We start from the raw sequence: 15,886 nt of genomic DNA on the forward strand, positions 1-15,886 counted from the left end.
GGCACTCAGGACGTAGTTGTGGCTCCTGAGCTCTAGAGCACAGGCTCAATAGTTGTGGCACATGGGCTTATCTGCTCCATGGCGTGTGGGATCTTCCTGGACCAGGGATCAAGCCTGTGTCCCCTGCATTGGCGGGAAGATTCTTATCAAATGTACCACCAGGGAAGTCTTTGCTTCTGTTTTTATAGTTTGTTTTTTTGGGCAGAGGCATGTGGATCTTAGCTCCCTGACCAGGGATTGAACATGCACACCTTGCACTGGAAGGTGGAGTCCTGACCACTAGACCACCAGGGATGTCCCCTCCATCTGCATTTTAGAGGAATTTACCCTGGGACCTGGCAACCCCACTTTTAGACATCTATAAATTGATACACCTATACATATATTCAGTAGACGCAGAAAACTATTCACTGTGATAGTACAATAGCCAAAGATTAGAATCAACTCAAGTATTTATTAATAGGAAACTGGTCAAACAAATAATGGTACATCTGCACAATGGAATACTACATCACGATAAAAAAGAACGAGGTAAATCTGTATGAATCAACATGGAAAGATCTCTAGGATATATTGTAAAGTGAAAAAAAAACAAAACAAGGTGTAGATCAGTATCTATTGTATACTACTTTCTGTAACAATCGTTTTTTTCATTATCCCCCTCCCAAGAAGCCTTTTTTAAGACATTTTTTTCCTAATTGCCACCGCTATGAAATTTTAATATCATGTATAATCAGTTTATGTGCTGTATGTATATTGTATATCTGTGATTTATACATAAAAAGAGTAAGAATTTTTCACTTCTGAAAACCAGTTGTCACCTGTTGAGAATGCCTATTCAGTAAGAAAGGGAGGAAATAAATATATGTAACCAACTGGAAGGACACTTAAAAAACAGGTGTGGGCAAGCTTTCTTCAGGTATTCATTTTCATATTATTTTTGTTTTTGAACTATCTAAATATGTGGCCTGTTCAAAAAATTAAATTGAAAGACATGAATTCATTTTTTCTAAAGTGAAACAAACAATAAAGAACGTCTGAGGAATGGCCAAACAAAACACACAAGCAAGCGAAACGTGCCGCTCCACTGATTGCTCTTCCCTGAACCCTGCAGGGTCCTGCCGGCTGGAGGCTGGCTCTGGCAGAGCCAGCATCCGGTTCCCCCGGGAACCTCCGCCCCTCAGCAAAGGACTCCTGTCCTCCCGGGGTTAGGGTTCAGCACAAAAGGAGCCCGGGAGTACACTCTGCTCTCTTTTAAGCGCTGTTTGGGTTAGTCTTTAAGATCATAGCTTCTACTTTAAAAGCATCAGGATGTCTCAGAGCCTTCGGCATAGGGGCTGGAAGGAAGCACGCACCTCCTGGCCTTTTGGAGAGAATGGGAAATGAAGGGGTAGTCACTCACGCCCTCTCTTCCTCTTGTGGCCCACAAAAGCTCTTGCCAAGAAGGGCCTGGGATGGGGCAACACAGCCCTGGCAGTGAGAGAGGGATAAAAGGGCCACTCTGGTTCCCAGTCTCCGGGACCAAGGCCGGGTCAGCTTCCTGCAGCAGTGTGCTTCCTCCTCCCAGAGAGATGGCTCCGGAGGAGGAAAGGCCATGCTTCAGGTTGATTAGGAGACCAGACATTCCACTGTGGGCCTAACAAAACAAAATCCAACAAAAACTTGTGTGTACACTTCAAGGTATCAGCAGCTTTCATTTGATTGTATAAGGAGACAAGATGATAAATTCGATTTGTGTGATTGCGCCCTTTCCTCTGCTTAAATATCAAACATCGCCATGCATATTTGGAATAACTGGCTGCTGGTGAATGAGTTTTGTTTTTAGATTGCTACAGTAATGTACCTGGAGAAGAGAGTCAGTTCATTTAGGTCAAGTCCTGGTTGTGTCCCTCAGCGTCACTTTCTCCGTTGGTAGAATAACTATGATAATCATATCTGCATGATAATGCTGTTGTAGAGAGTGAACGGTTGATATAAGAATTGTTTTGCAAGAGCAAGATATTGTCATTGTTGACATTGTTATTTCTAGAAGATTGGGGGAGGGTCTTGCTTTTTAGAACTCAGCTGGGGACACTTAAGGGGCTTCCCAGGTAGCTCAGTGGTAAAGAATCTGCATGATAATGCAGGAGATGCAGGAGACATGGGTTCAATCCCTGGGTTGGGAAGATCCCTTGGAGAAGAGAATGGCCACCCACTCCAGTATTCTTGCCAGGATAATCCCCTGGACAGAGGAGCCTGGTGGGCACAGTCTGTGGGATCGCAAAGTCAGACACGACTGAGTGATTGAGCACACACACACACACACACAGGGTACACTTAACCAACTTGTTGAGCTGAATCGTTGTGTTGAATTCAAATGTCTCTGCTCCATTGAAGGAGATTGTAGATTCTGCCTTCTATAATGTGGATTCATTTCTCAACATTTTTGGAAACATTGAGTCCACTTACGAGTGGGTGGTTCGGATAGCTAGGGTGTTGTGTGGGAAATGGCAGCTTTTGATGATTTGCCTTATGCCTTCTTACCACATCTCCCTGTGGGGCCTCAGGTCTGTCACTTAACTTTTCTGTTTTGTCTCCTTTTTCTGTTTCTGAGGGGTTGCTGTTTGAAATACACACAGGGAAACGAATCTGTCTCAGGCCACACCAGTGCTGAGTGCTAGACTATAAATGTTAGAATGCTCCTCTCAGAATTGCATAGACTCCCAGCACCATTTTATATCCTAGTGAATTACCCTCACACCTGTCCACCTTACTAACATGTATTCCTGGCAGAAGTGGCTGAGCATTTTTTACTTTTAATTTAAAAAAATTGTTATATATGCTTATTGTAGAAGAAGTTCTAAAATAAACATCAAATGTATGCAGAAAAAGGCATTACTCATAATCCTACTAGAGTTATGAAATGTTAACCTCTAGGCACATAATAATCTATGTATTTGTTTGTATATATGCATGTATACATATAGAAATATAGACTATGCATATGTATGTACATATTTATATGCATGTATTTGGGTTTAGATAATTTTGTTTGCTCATTTTTCTTTTGAGGGGCTGCACTGGGTTTTAGTTGCAGCACATGGGATCTTTGGTCTTCACTGTGGCATTTGGGATCTTTAGTTGTGGCACGTGGGATCTAGTTCACTGAACAGGGATTGAACCCAGGCTGAGTGCATTGGGAGCGCTGGACCACCAGGGAAATCCCTGCTCACCTTACTTTTATACACAAATGGAATCACAGTGAATCTACTATTGTGTGGTCTACTCTATTCCTTTTCTAAAATTTGATAATATATTGCAAACAACTTTCAATATTAATAAACATATCGTATACATTATTCTTAGCAGAAGTATCCCAACTCCCAACTCGCCTTCAAGAAAAAGAGCCAGCAGCAAGTCTCATGTCTAAAAACATAGGGAACCGGTAGGAAAAGTAGTTCTCCACACTCCCCCTTCCTCCAAAAAAGTGGCATGTGTGCATTCTCAGTCACTCATTCATGTCTGACTCTTTGCAAACCTGTGGACTGTGGCCTACCAGGCTCCTCTATCTATGGAATTCTCTAGGCAAGAATACTGGAGTTGCCATTTCCTTCTCCAGGGAATCTTTCTGGCCCAGGGATCAAATGCATGTCTCCTGCATCGGCAGGTGGATTCTTTACCTCTGATCACCTGGAAACCATCAAAGAAGCAGGTGACTGCAGTAAGGATGTGCTGAACTGCTAAGAAGAGAGATTTCCTCTAGTACGTGTGAGTCCCATGAGAATGACATGGACCTGAAGCTTTTCTTAACGGCAGACTTTCCCAGGTTTGGGTTCCCAAGTGGGGCAGCAGCACTGCCACGATGTTGCAGGGCTCCCGGGCTTGCGCTGAATCCCGCCCCCACCCCTTCTACCCCCAGAGAGTCCTCCTGGTTTCCAAGGACCCTCAGGACATCTCCTCAGGACAGACAGAAGGAGAGGTGTTCCAAGGGCTTTTTTGTGTTTCTGTTGCCCAGATCTCCCTGGCTTCTGATTTGTTGTTTGTTTGGGGGTTTTGTTTTTGCACTGAAGATGTTTTCCATCTGGGTACATCCTTGTGCTGTTTTCAGCCAGCTCTTTTCCATTCTCCTGTTACCATGTCTGTCCTAGCTAGGATGGCTGCTGTCACTGCAGCCTTCTGATAGTTCTTGTTTACCTCAGGGGGTATTCTTTCTTTTAAGACAGGGCTCTGTAGAACACTCAGTTCAGTGCAAACTGCTACCTTCCTTTCCTGGGGCTAGTCAGTAGCAGAATCCAGCTCTGGGGCCTCTTGGCAGACCGCACTCTCTGTCCCTGAGAAGGCCCCCTGCCACTACCCCATCTGGTCCGTACCTCCTCTATGAGGTAACTGAGTGTGTCCACTCTTGTAGAAACCTGTTTTCTGAGGGAGAAGGGGAACAGTGTTCCATAAGAATCAGGGAGAAAGCCCTGCCCATTTCTGAAGAGGTAAATACCAATTCCAGAGAGCCATGGCATAGACCCTGTCTGCAGGTAATGCTCCAGGTAGTCGAGAATGGTTCTTGGAGGTTTGGACACAAAGGGCCCTGCTTCTCAGCAAGGAAGAACAGAGGAGGTTTACCTTTCTGGAGCAACAGTTCTTAACTATTTTGGGGTCATTGAAACTGTTAGTCTCTCAGTCATGTCTGACTCTGTGCAACTCTATGGACCGTAGCCTGCCAGGTTCCTCTGTCCACAGGATTCTCCAGGCAAGAATACTGGAGTGGGTGGCTGTTCCCTTCTCCAGGGGATTTTCCCAACCCAGGGATCAAATCCAGGTCTCCTGCATTGCAGGCAGATTCTTTACTGTCTGAGCCACCAGGAAGGCGCTCAAGAAATAAGACCAATAGAGCCTGATAGGGGGCCAGCAGGTGTCCTCCTTGCTATGTACACATACAATACAGACACATCACAGACAATCTCAGGAAGTTCACGGGCCTGCTAACACCCAGTGAAAGGCCTGCTGGGAGTTAAGTCCAGGAAAAATCTGGTTAGAGCTTTTAGTAGAGGAAACCCAAAGCTGTGGAGAGCAATTCTCCATCCCCAAGCTGAGCAGAAGGCAGAGGCTGTTTTCGGGGTAACTTAGATTGAGCCCCTCCTGACCTTCCCCCATTATTTCTTTACAGGGGAAAGTCAACCTCCAGATTTGTGCTTTGCTGGGTATGTAGTACCTTCTCTGTCAGCCCCAGACTCGGCCTGGAGACGATGGCCGAGGCTTCATGCCCAGCTCTCCCTAAGGAAGATCCAGCGGGGATGGGAGAACAGGCTCTGGATCAACCAGGGTTTACTAACCAGAAGATAAACCCTGCAGCACCAGCTTTGAGTTTGGCCTCTGATAACAGGGACCCCTATTGGCCTTGAAGCTGGTGCATTTGGACTGATTTATTGTGCCAACTGTGGGAAGCCACTGAGCCCCTCTGCTAGCTGAGAAAGCAGGGCTTCCTGGCATCTGTTTGGATATGTTTTTGGTGGCAGGACAGCCTCGTGGACCCTGGCCCCATTCCTTGGCAAGGTGGCTGGTGGTGGTCTTGCTCCGACCCGTCCGTCAGACCCAGCACCTGGCCGGAGGCCTGGGACTAGGCCAGTGATGGTGGCGGTGTTATTACAGGGGTTCTGCTGGTTGAGCCCTTGCTCATGGAGCCCTGTGGGACCAGAGGTAGCCTTGGACAAAACTGGAGAGCCTGAGGAGTATTTTTCCTCTGCCAGCTTGTTTCAGGGCCACTTTCTTCCGCCACCCCCTTGAAGGTGTGTCCTTCCCGTGAGGTCCCAGAGGTGCCAATTCTGCTTTTGGAGAAGAGCCCAGGTTTTGCACAGCTCCTGCGCTGCTCTCATCTCTTCATCAAAGCATGCCTGTTAATAAAGTCCTTCCTTCAGAACTGAAAAGCTGCTTTCTCATTTGAACTTCAGAATGGCCCTGTGAAATGAGCAGACTTATCTCTTGCTCCCTCATTTACAGAGAAAGGACCCAAGATCCTGAGGAAGAGGGGAGTTGGTGTTTAAAAAAAATTTTTTTTTAAAAATATTTATTTATTTGGCTGTGCCAGGTTGGCACGTAGGATCTAGTTCCCTGATGAGAGGTCAAACCCAGGCCCCCTGCTTTTGGGACTGCAGAGTCTTAGCTACTGGACTGCCAGGCAAGTCCCAGGAGTTGGTGTTTTTTGAGCAAAGGTGTGACTTCTATGGAGCCCTGGGTTTGAGGTAAAAAGGATCTGGATTCAAATTAAGGTCCTTTTGCCTGACATTATGCCTGGGGTTGATAGGAAAATTGAAGGGAACTGGTAGCAGGTGTTCCGTCCTGGTGGAAATACTGGCTGTAATCTGTGGAAAGCCCATGCGTCGTGTTTTGTTGTTGACTTGCTCACGTACCACTCATGTGGCGGCATCTCTTTGGAGCCAGTTTCCATGAACGATGACCCAGTGTGAGGTTGACATAATACGGCCAGGACATTTCCCAATGTCCTCACACTGAAATGACACAGCTTATTAATTTTGTTCCAGTGCTGTTTTAAATAGCCTGAATCCAAAGGGCACTTTCCGTTCTCATTTCCTTGGCAAATCGCTTGGTGCGTTTGCCAGGATTTCTTTGGTTACTCTCAGGTATGGGTTAGTGGAGCATTTTAATAGTGAGGCAGACAGAGCCAAACTGAGAATTTCACATTTTCAACATACATGTTTATTTTTTTTAACTTGGAAGTCTCCATTAAAGCTTCTTATAAACTCCCGTTTGATGAGTTTGCTGCTGACACACCCACTGTCACTGGCTGCTCCCCGGTCAGTCCTCTGGTCCCTCGCTTTGACTAACAGAGTCAAGTCCCAGATCTCAGCTGCTGGATGTTACAAACACACTCAAATGTCTTAACATAATGACCCAGGGTGCCCAGAAGATGACACTCTTTCCTCCTGCTATTTTTGCCCTTCCTCACCAACAGCCTGTCTCCCCAGATAGAATTCCAGACAGAAAAGCATCTCTCATCCCACAGCTGGAAGCAACCTCCCTTCCTCAGAAGTCCCTAGTGCTTGTCTTTGTCTTTCATATACCACTTATCACGTTCTCCTTTGAAGAATATTCATTTAATCTCATCCACCTGGCTTAGCACCTCTTATAGAAATCTCCTTGGAAGCAAATTCCCTCCCAATTCATCTTTGTAGCCCCATGATACCAAGCACAATATCTTTCACAGATTTTCAAATGAATTAGTGCATTGAATGGGTAGATTAAAACCTTTAAGTATGGAAGAAAGTGATAAGAAGTAGCTTGAATTATTGAAAAGTTGGAAAGTAGTTGAGGCCATGCAGTCATATTACTTTCAAGTATATATCTCCAACTAGGCTAATCTAGTCTTGCATCATAGATATGAGGGAACCTATTTTAATGAATAATTGAATTATTAATATTATCTGAGTTACTAATATTTATATGTACTTGGTGTTTCTGAAATACTTTTCAGGTCTTCAGAAACAGTTCTTTTTCCTGCTAAGTATTTTATTGTTTCTACTTTGAAATCTGGGGCTTCGCTGGTGGCTCAGATAGTAAAGAATCCACCTTCTATGCGAGAGACCCGGGTTTGATCCCTGGGTCGAGAAGATTCCCTGCAGAAGGGAATGGCAGCCCACTCCAGTATTCTTGCCTGGTAAATCCCAAGGCCAGAGGAGCCTGGTGGGCTACAGTCCATGAGGTCGCAAAGAGTCGGACATGACTGAGCGACCAAGCACACACACATACCTTGAAATCTAGTTTACACTATTAATTTCTTGTTTGTAGATGTGCATAGATATATTTTAGCTCAAATCCTGTCTGAATGACCAAAATATATTTCTGGGAAACACCAGTCCTGGGAGATGTTCCATGAAAACAACACATTTAGTCGTTTAATACTTTTAGGATATACTGTATCCTGTTCCTTCCTCTGTAAGATTCCTAGCTAGGTACTAGTTCTCCACAGGTACACTGTATTATTGAGTAGGCATCTGCTGTATTCAGTTACCCACTGGTGTCAGGCACCCAGGTAAGGTCTAGGAATGCACAACAGACTGACACTGTCCCTGCCCTCTGGAGGCACCTTTAAAACAAATCATTGCAAGGCAGGATGATGAGGGCAATGGTGATATGGAGGCAATGCAAAGGAATAATCCTCCTGGTCACTCAGAGGGACAGGGTCACTTCTGAACTCCACTCCTGCCCCGATTGTCTACAGTCTCCCTTGCAGCTTGGCTTCTCTGTTCACTACCATCCATACACCCACCTCCTACTACAGGCAAATTTTGGAGGCCTCAGCCTCTTCATTCCTTCCTGTTTCTCTGCTCTTATCCAGTAACATATTGGATACCTATTGACCTGGGGAGTTCATTTTTCAGTGTCATATCTTTTTGTCTTTTCATACTGTTCATGGGGTTCTCAAGGCAAGAATGCTGAAGTGGTTTGCCATTCCCTTCTCCAGCGGACCAGGTTTTGTCAGAATTCTCCACCTGACCTGTCCATCTTGGGTGGCCCTACATGGCATGGCTCCTAGTTTCATTGAATTAGACAGGCTGTGATCTATGTGATCAGTTTGGTTAGTTTTCTGTGATTGTGGTTTTCTGCTCAGTTGTGGATGTGTATCTGGTGATGAAAGTAAAGTCTGATTCTGTAAAGAACAGGATTGCATAGGAACCTGGAATGTTAGGTCCATGAATCAAGGTAAATTGAAAGTGATCAAACAGAAGATGGAAAGAGTAAACATTGACATTTTAGGAATCACTGAACTAAAGTGAACAAGAATGGGTGGATTTAAATCAGATGACCATTCTATCTGTTACGGTGGACAAGAATCTTTTAGAAGCAATGAAGTAGCCCTCATAGTCAAAAAAAGAATCTGAAATGCAGTACTTGGGTACAATCTCAAAACCGACAGAATAATCTCTATTTGTTTCCAAGGCAAACCATTCAATATCACAGTAATCCAAGTCTGTGCCCCAACCAGTAATGCTGAAGAAGCTGAACAGTTCTGTGAAGACCTATAAGACTTCTAGAACTGACACCAGAAAAAGATGTTCTTTTCATCATAGCAGGCTGGAATGCAAAAGTAGGAAGCCAAGTGATACCTGGAGTAACAGGCCAATTTGGCATTGGAGTACAAAATGAAGCAGAGCAACAGAGTTTTGCCAAGAGAACATACGTGTCATAGCAAACACCCTCTTCCAACATACAAGGGATAACTCTACACATGGACATCACCAGGTGTTCAGTACTGAAATCAGATTGATTATATCCTTTGCAGCTGAAGATGGAGAAGCTCTCTACAGTCTGCAAAAACAAGACCGGAACTGACTGTGGCTAAGATTATGAACTCCTTATTGCAAAATTCAGATTTAAATTGAACAAAGTAGGGAAAACTGCTAGGCCATTCAGGTATGACCTAAATCAAATCCATTATGATTATACAGTTGAAGTGACAAGTAGATTCAAGGGATTAGGTCTGATAGAGTGCCTGAAAAGCTATGGACAGAGGTTCATAACAGGAGGCAGTGATCAAAAGCATCCCCAAGAAAAAGAAGTGCAAAAAGGCAAAATGGTTGTCTGAGGAGGCCTTACAAATAGCTGAGAAAGAAGAGAAGCAAAGGCAAAGGACAAAAGGAAAGACATACCCATCTGAATGCAGAGTTCCAAAAAAGAGCAAGGAGAGATAAGAAAGCCTTTCTCAGTGATCAATGCAAAGAAATAGAGGAAAACAGTTGAATGGGAAAGACTAGATATCTCTTCAAGAAAATCAGAGATACAAGGGAGCATTTCATGCAAAGATGGTCACAATATATGACAGAAATGGTATCGACCTAATAGAAGTAGAAGATACTAAGAAGAAGTGACAAGAATACACAGAATTATACAAAAAAGATCTTAATGACCCAGATAACTGTGGTGGTGTGATCACTCACCTAGAGCCAGACATCCTGGAGTGCAAAGTCAAGTGGGCCTTAGGAGGCATCACTATGAACAAAGCAAGTGAAGGTGGCAGAATTCCAGCTGAGCTATTTCAAATCCTAAAAGATGATGATGTGAAAGTGCTGCACTCAGTATGCCAGCAAATTTGCAAAACCCAGCTGTGGCTACAGGACTGGAAAAGATCAGTTTTTATTCCAAACTCAAAGAAAGGCACTGCCAAAGAATGTTCAAACTACTGCACAATTGCACTCATCTCATACACTAGTAAAGTAATGCTCAAAATTCACCAAGCTAGGCTTCAATAGTATGTGAACAAGAAACTTCTAGATGTTCATGCTGGATTTAGAAAAGGCAGAGGAACCAGAGATTAAATTGCCAACATCCGTTGGATCATAGAAAAAGCAAGAGAATTCCAGTAAAACATCTACTTCTGCTTCTTTGACTATGCTAAAGCCTTTGACTGTATAGATCACAACAAACTGGAAAATTCTTCATGAGATGGGAATACCAGACTGCCTTATGTACCTCCTGAGAAGTCTGTATGCGGGTCAAGAAGCAACAGTTAGAACCAGACCTGGAAAAATGGACTGATTCCAAATTGGGAAAGGAGTACATCAAGGTAGTGTATTGTCAACTTGCTTAGTTAACTTCTATGCAGAGTACATCATGAGAAATGCTGGGCTGGATGAAGCACAAGCTGGAATCAAGATTGCCGGGAGAAATATTAATAACCTCAGATATGCAGATGACACCACCCTTATGGCAGAAAGTGAAGAGGAACTAGAGAGCCTCTTGATGAAAGTGAAAGAAGAGAGTGAAATTGGCATCCAGTCCCATCACTTCATGGCAAATAGATGGGGAAAAAATGGCAACAGTGACAGACAGTTTTCTTGGGCTCCAGAATCACTGCAGATGGTGACTGAGTCATGAAACTAAAAGATGCCTGCTCCTTGGAAGAAAAGCTATGACAAATATAGACAGCATATTAAAAAGCAGAGACGTTACTTCCCGACAAAGGTCTGTATAGTCAAAGTTATGGTGTTTCTAGTAGTCCTATATGGATGTGAGAGTTGGACTATGAAGAAAGCTGAGTGCTGAAGAATTGATGCCTTTGAACTATGGTTCAAGATTCTCAAGGAGACTCTAGAGAATCTCTTGGACAGCAAGGAGATCAAACCAGTCAATCTTAAAGGAAATCAGCCCTAAATATTCATTGGAAGGACTGATGCTGAAGCTCCAATACTTTGGCCACTTGATGTGAAGAACTAACTCCTTAGAAGACACCCTGATGCTGGGAAAGATTGGGGGCAGGAGGAGAAGGGGACGACAGAGGATGAGATGGTTGGATGGCATCAACCAACTCAATGGACATGAATTTGAGCAAGTTCCAGGAGATGGTGAAGGACAGGGAGGCCTGGTGTGCTGCAGTCCATGGGGTTGCAAAGAGTCGGACTTGACTGAGCAACTGAACAACAACCCATGTCCTCCCTCTGGAACCTTCCCATCAGGTAGTTTCAGGTTAAATTGTATGAAGTTGCCTACAGTCAACCATTTTGTGCCTAGAAACGGCAGCGTCATGTGGTTCAGCTCCATACTTCTCTGTTGGCCTCTTGACCCTCCTTCCGGGTGGGGACGGAGGAGGAGTTTGCACAAGAGCAGCAGAAAGGCTGTCCCATTCGGGCTGGGTCACCCCACCTCCCAGATTAGCTTTTAGTCTTCCCCCTCTTGACCCCTGAGGCAGTGTCTCCCATCTTCAGCCTCCATCAGCTGTTTCCTCTTAATACCCAGAGCTCATCACTCACAATTTCAACCTACCACTTCCAGAAGAGACCCCAGAGCAGATCCACCCTGTCTCCCAAGTTCCAGCCCTGTGTGTCCGCTGCTGGAGAGACAAGTACATGTCTCACAGGGGGAGAAAGAATGGGGCGACTGTGTCCACCTGTGATGCCTCCCCCCACCCCTGGGACGAGTGGGCACAGAAGTGTGGGTGGACATATACACCCTTTCCCACTGCTGGAGACACAACTGAGGCCCCTGCCCTCCTTACTTCTGAAGGGCACCATCTGTATCCTTCATAGAGCTCTCTCCAAGCAACGACTTTCAGCTGGGGACCAATCTCTTTGCAAAGATGGGAACCTGAGGCACCAGTAAAACACCCGTCTGGCTGAGCAGACAGGAGTCCTGCTCAAAGCTAGAAGTCAAAAGTATTATCATCCTGGATTAAAAAACAACAGCAAAGAATGAATTACAAACCAACTCTCTTGTTGGTAATTAGCATGTTATTGGATGTCTACTATGTGTGACGCAGTGTGGGTATGTGGGTGTGTGGGTGGGTGGAGGGGGGTCCCAGGGCACAGATGGAGACTGTGAGGCCTCCTCTCCCAGCAGAGGAGATGAGTTCTAGAACCTAGGAGAGAAATCACATTAGACACATCAGGATGCATTTTTGGCTTCATGGGCCTGAGGAGTGAAATATTCTCATATATGTCACGGTCACATTTTATGCATCCCATGCTTTTATGAAGATCCTGCATAATTCAGGACAACTTTTCCCATAGCAGCAAATGTGAAGTCAGGGGGCTGTGTTCCAGGAGCACATAAATCTGTAATTACTATGTTGTCCTCTCGCTTTCAAGCTGCCTCCCCACCCCCAGCATTATCTTTAATATTTGGCAGAGCCTTTTCTTGCATTAACAGCATGTCAGAGTATATGGATGGGTTGTATCATGGCATTTTGCCACATCTAACTTCTCTTGCCAAGATTTTGATTTGGGGGCCCCTATTATCAGCCCCCATTAACATCCCCATTCAGGGCTCTTTTAAGTGGTACTTCTATATCAGATTTTCTTAAGATAATAAATTCTATCAGTAATGATTAATATTAGCAAAATAGTCACCAATATACTAACAGACTCTTTCATATATATAAACATTAAGAAGGTTCACAGATTACAGATCCTGAAGAAGCATGGCAGACGTTTCTATTGCCTGACATGTGGGAAAAATGCAAACGGTTTCCAAGGGTCTCTGCTGGTCTTAAAATTATGCAGTTCCTGATGGATTTTTGGGTGGGGATTTATATTCTGATTTTGTATATAACATGAGACGGTTAAGTCCATACTACTTTATATCACCTGGTTTGGATTTTCTGCAATTATGTTGTGATAATTAACTGGGACCCTCTCCTGTGTACCTGACAGTTTAGGCTGGAAATCCTGTAGGCAGAGAGGCAGGCCTGAGCAGTGTGAGAGGAGGTGCAGGGGATGTGGGATGCACGAGAGGCTGGATCTGGGGGACAGCTGATAGCAATGAATGGGAAGTGAGTTTTCCACCCCAAGTGCACTGCCCTGCTGGTTGGTCACCTCTGTCAGCAAGGAAATGAGAGCTCATTAACTGCCTCTTCAACTCCCATTGGAAAACACCCCAGGGGAAACTCAAGGGGTGTTGATTCCCTGACTAGTTCTTAGGCAGTAGCTCTCAAACAGTGGTCCCTGATCAGTGCCATCAGCACCACCTGGGCGTCTTGTTACAGTGCGTACTCCCATCCAGTTCAGCTGCTGGAGACTGAGCATCTGCATTCCTAACAAGCTCCCAGGGATGCAGATTCTGCTGGTCCAGGGACCACATTTTGGGTCATAAGGCTGTTGAGTTCTTTTAGGGCCCATCAGCTCTGTCCTCTAATACCTCTTCACCCACTTGTGTGTGTGTACTCAGTCGCTAAGTCGTGTCCAGCTCTTTGTGACCCCATGGACTGAGGCCACCAGACTCCTCTGTCCATGGAATTTTCCAGGCAAGAATACTGGAGTGGGTTGCCATTTCCTTCTCCAGGGAATCTTCCTGAACCAGGGATCGAACCTGTGTCTCTTGTGTTTCCAGCATTGGTATGTGGATTATTTACCACTCTGCCACCTTGGGAAGTTCCTTCACCCACTTTTAAGTGCCTAAAATGCACCTTGATTATACAGTTAGAGGAAAGGTTAAGCACTGTTGAAGCCACAGTGTCAGTGATGAATTCTTTCACGGGATGCAATGACTGGTTCACCTTTTGCTGGTGGAGAGAGGATGAGGGCCCCAGCTTTGACCTGGGAAAGAGGACAGAGGAAGGAATCTAGAAAGCCAGAATCATATCAGAGACTTGATGGTTCTGCACAGGATGGGCCAGAGTGGTCCTGGGAGCCTCCATCTCTCAGAGCAGCTCTGGCTCCACGCTGCTTCAGCTGTATTTATTATGTCTGACTTCACAGAAAGGGGCTTTGTTTAGGAGGTGACCTAACTGAGGCATCAAGGTATATGAGGTAGACCTTGTCATCCAGGAGTGTAATGTTGGATTTTTAACTATTTCCAGAACAAGACTTAAGCACCCCAACTCTGCACAAAATCCACCATGGTTAGTTTTCAGTTTCTAAGCACTTTCTTATCCGGACAGAGAGGCGGACAGTCCTGAAAGAGCCTGCTTTCTTTTCCAGAAGCCAGAGGTCTCTCTTACATGTCAAAATATATTCAGCATTGGGTGGAAATGAAACTCATTTTCCCATAAAATTCATCTTCACAAAGGATAGCAGGCAATGTGCAAGAGCATGCATGGGATTCCTGAGATTTATTTTTCTTCTTTAAACACACCTTTTACTGTGACTCTGATGATGTGCATACAATAAAAACATTCATTTTAGAAGGCGGAGGAGTCTCTGAACTGTTTCTATTGTGCATTATATTGGTCAGGAGAGAATAAGCTCATTATTCCCATACAGGCAGGAGAGCAGGAAGTGATTAAACCTTTTGATAAGAAGATAAATGATAGGAAATCCATCTGAAAGCCAGTCCGCGTTTCCACACGGGGCCAGCACAAAGCCTGCCTTCTGTGTGGGGCAACCCCCTCCTTCCAGCTGTTGCCCCCTTTGGCTGTGACCCTCTTTGAGCCCCACACCTGGGGCAGTAGTGGTTCCTGAAAGCAGGACCCGGAGGCGTGGGCACACCCCTGGCCCTTCACTCCTGTCATCCTCAGCACCCTTGGAACCATTTGCTGTTCAGTGTGTGCTTCCCTGATGCTTGATGCTTCCAGATGTTGGAGATCAGGTCTCACGTGCACAGCCTGGGATACATGGGAACTTGGGAAGATTCGTTAGGTGGATGGACATATAGATGGATAGATGAAAGCTGATCAAACTTTAAAGTGGCCTTCACTGAACGCTTGGCCTTAGGCCAGACTGTTGTATGAATTGGTAACTGAGAGACCATATGTCTGCATCACTTATCCGTCTAGGGGGGCATCCCTGGTTGCACTAGTGGTAAAGAACCCAGCCACCAATGCAGGAGACTTAAGAAATGCTGGTTTGATCTTTGGGTGGAGAAGATCCCCTGGAAGAGGGCTTGGCAACCCACTCAGTATTCTTGCCTGGAGAATCCCATGGATAGAAGAGCCTGGCAGGTTATGGTACATAGGGTCACAAAGAGTGGGACAGGACTGAAGCGACTTAGCGCGCACTCACCCTTCTAAGGGGCAGGTTTCTTCTTGGGGAGATCAAGGGGCACCCATCTTTCTCAGGAATTTTGCGTGCATGCAATGATTTGCTTTATTTTATTTTTAAATATTTACTTACTTATTTGACTGTACCAGGTCTTAGTTGTGGCACGTGGGGTCTTTGATCTTTGTTGTGGCTTGCAAACTCTTAGTTAGAGCACGCAGAATCTAGTTCCCCAACCAGGGACCAAACTCAGGTTTCCTGCATTGGGAGCATGGACTATTAGCCAGTTGACCACCAGGGAATTCTCTGATTTAAGTGCATCAGAAATTGTATCCACCAATGTCCAGGCTCTTAAATAACACAAACCATCTTCAGTTTGTCTGCTTCAGATGTCATAGCTCACATTCAGAGCCTTGAAGGCCCTCTGGGCATAGGACCCTCCAACTCTCAGCTCCCTCTCATTTCATCTCAGGTCATGGCCCAGCAGGGTC

The sequence above is a fragment of the Oryx dammah genome, unplaced genomic scaffold (assembly GCF_014754425.2).
Source record: "Oryx dammah isolate SB20612 unplaced genomic scaffold, SCBI_Odam_1.1 HiC_scaffold_5, whole genome shotgun sequence".
Taxonomy (NCBI): Eukaryota; Metazoa; Chordata; class Mammalia; order Artiodactyla; family Bovidae; genus Oryx; species Oryx dammah.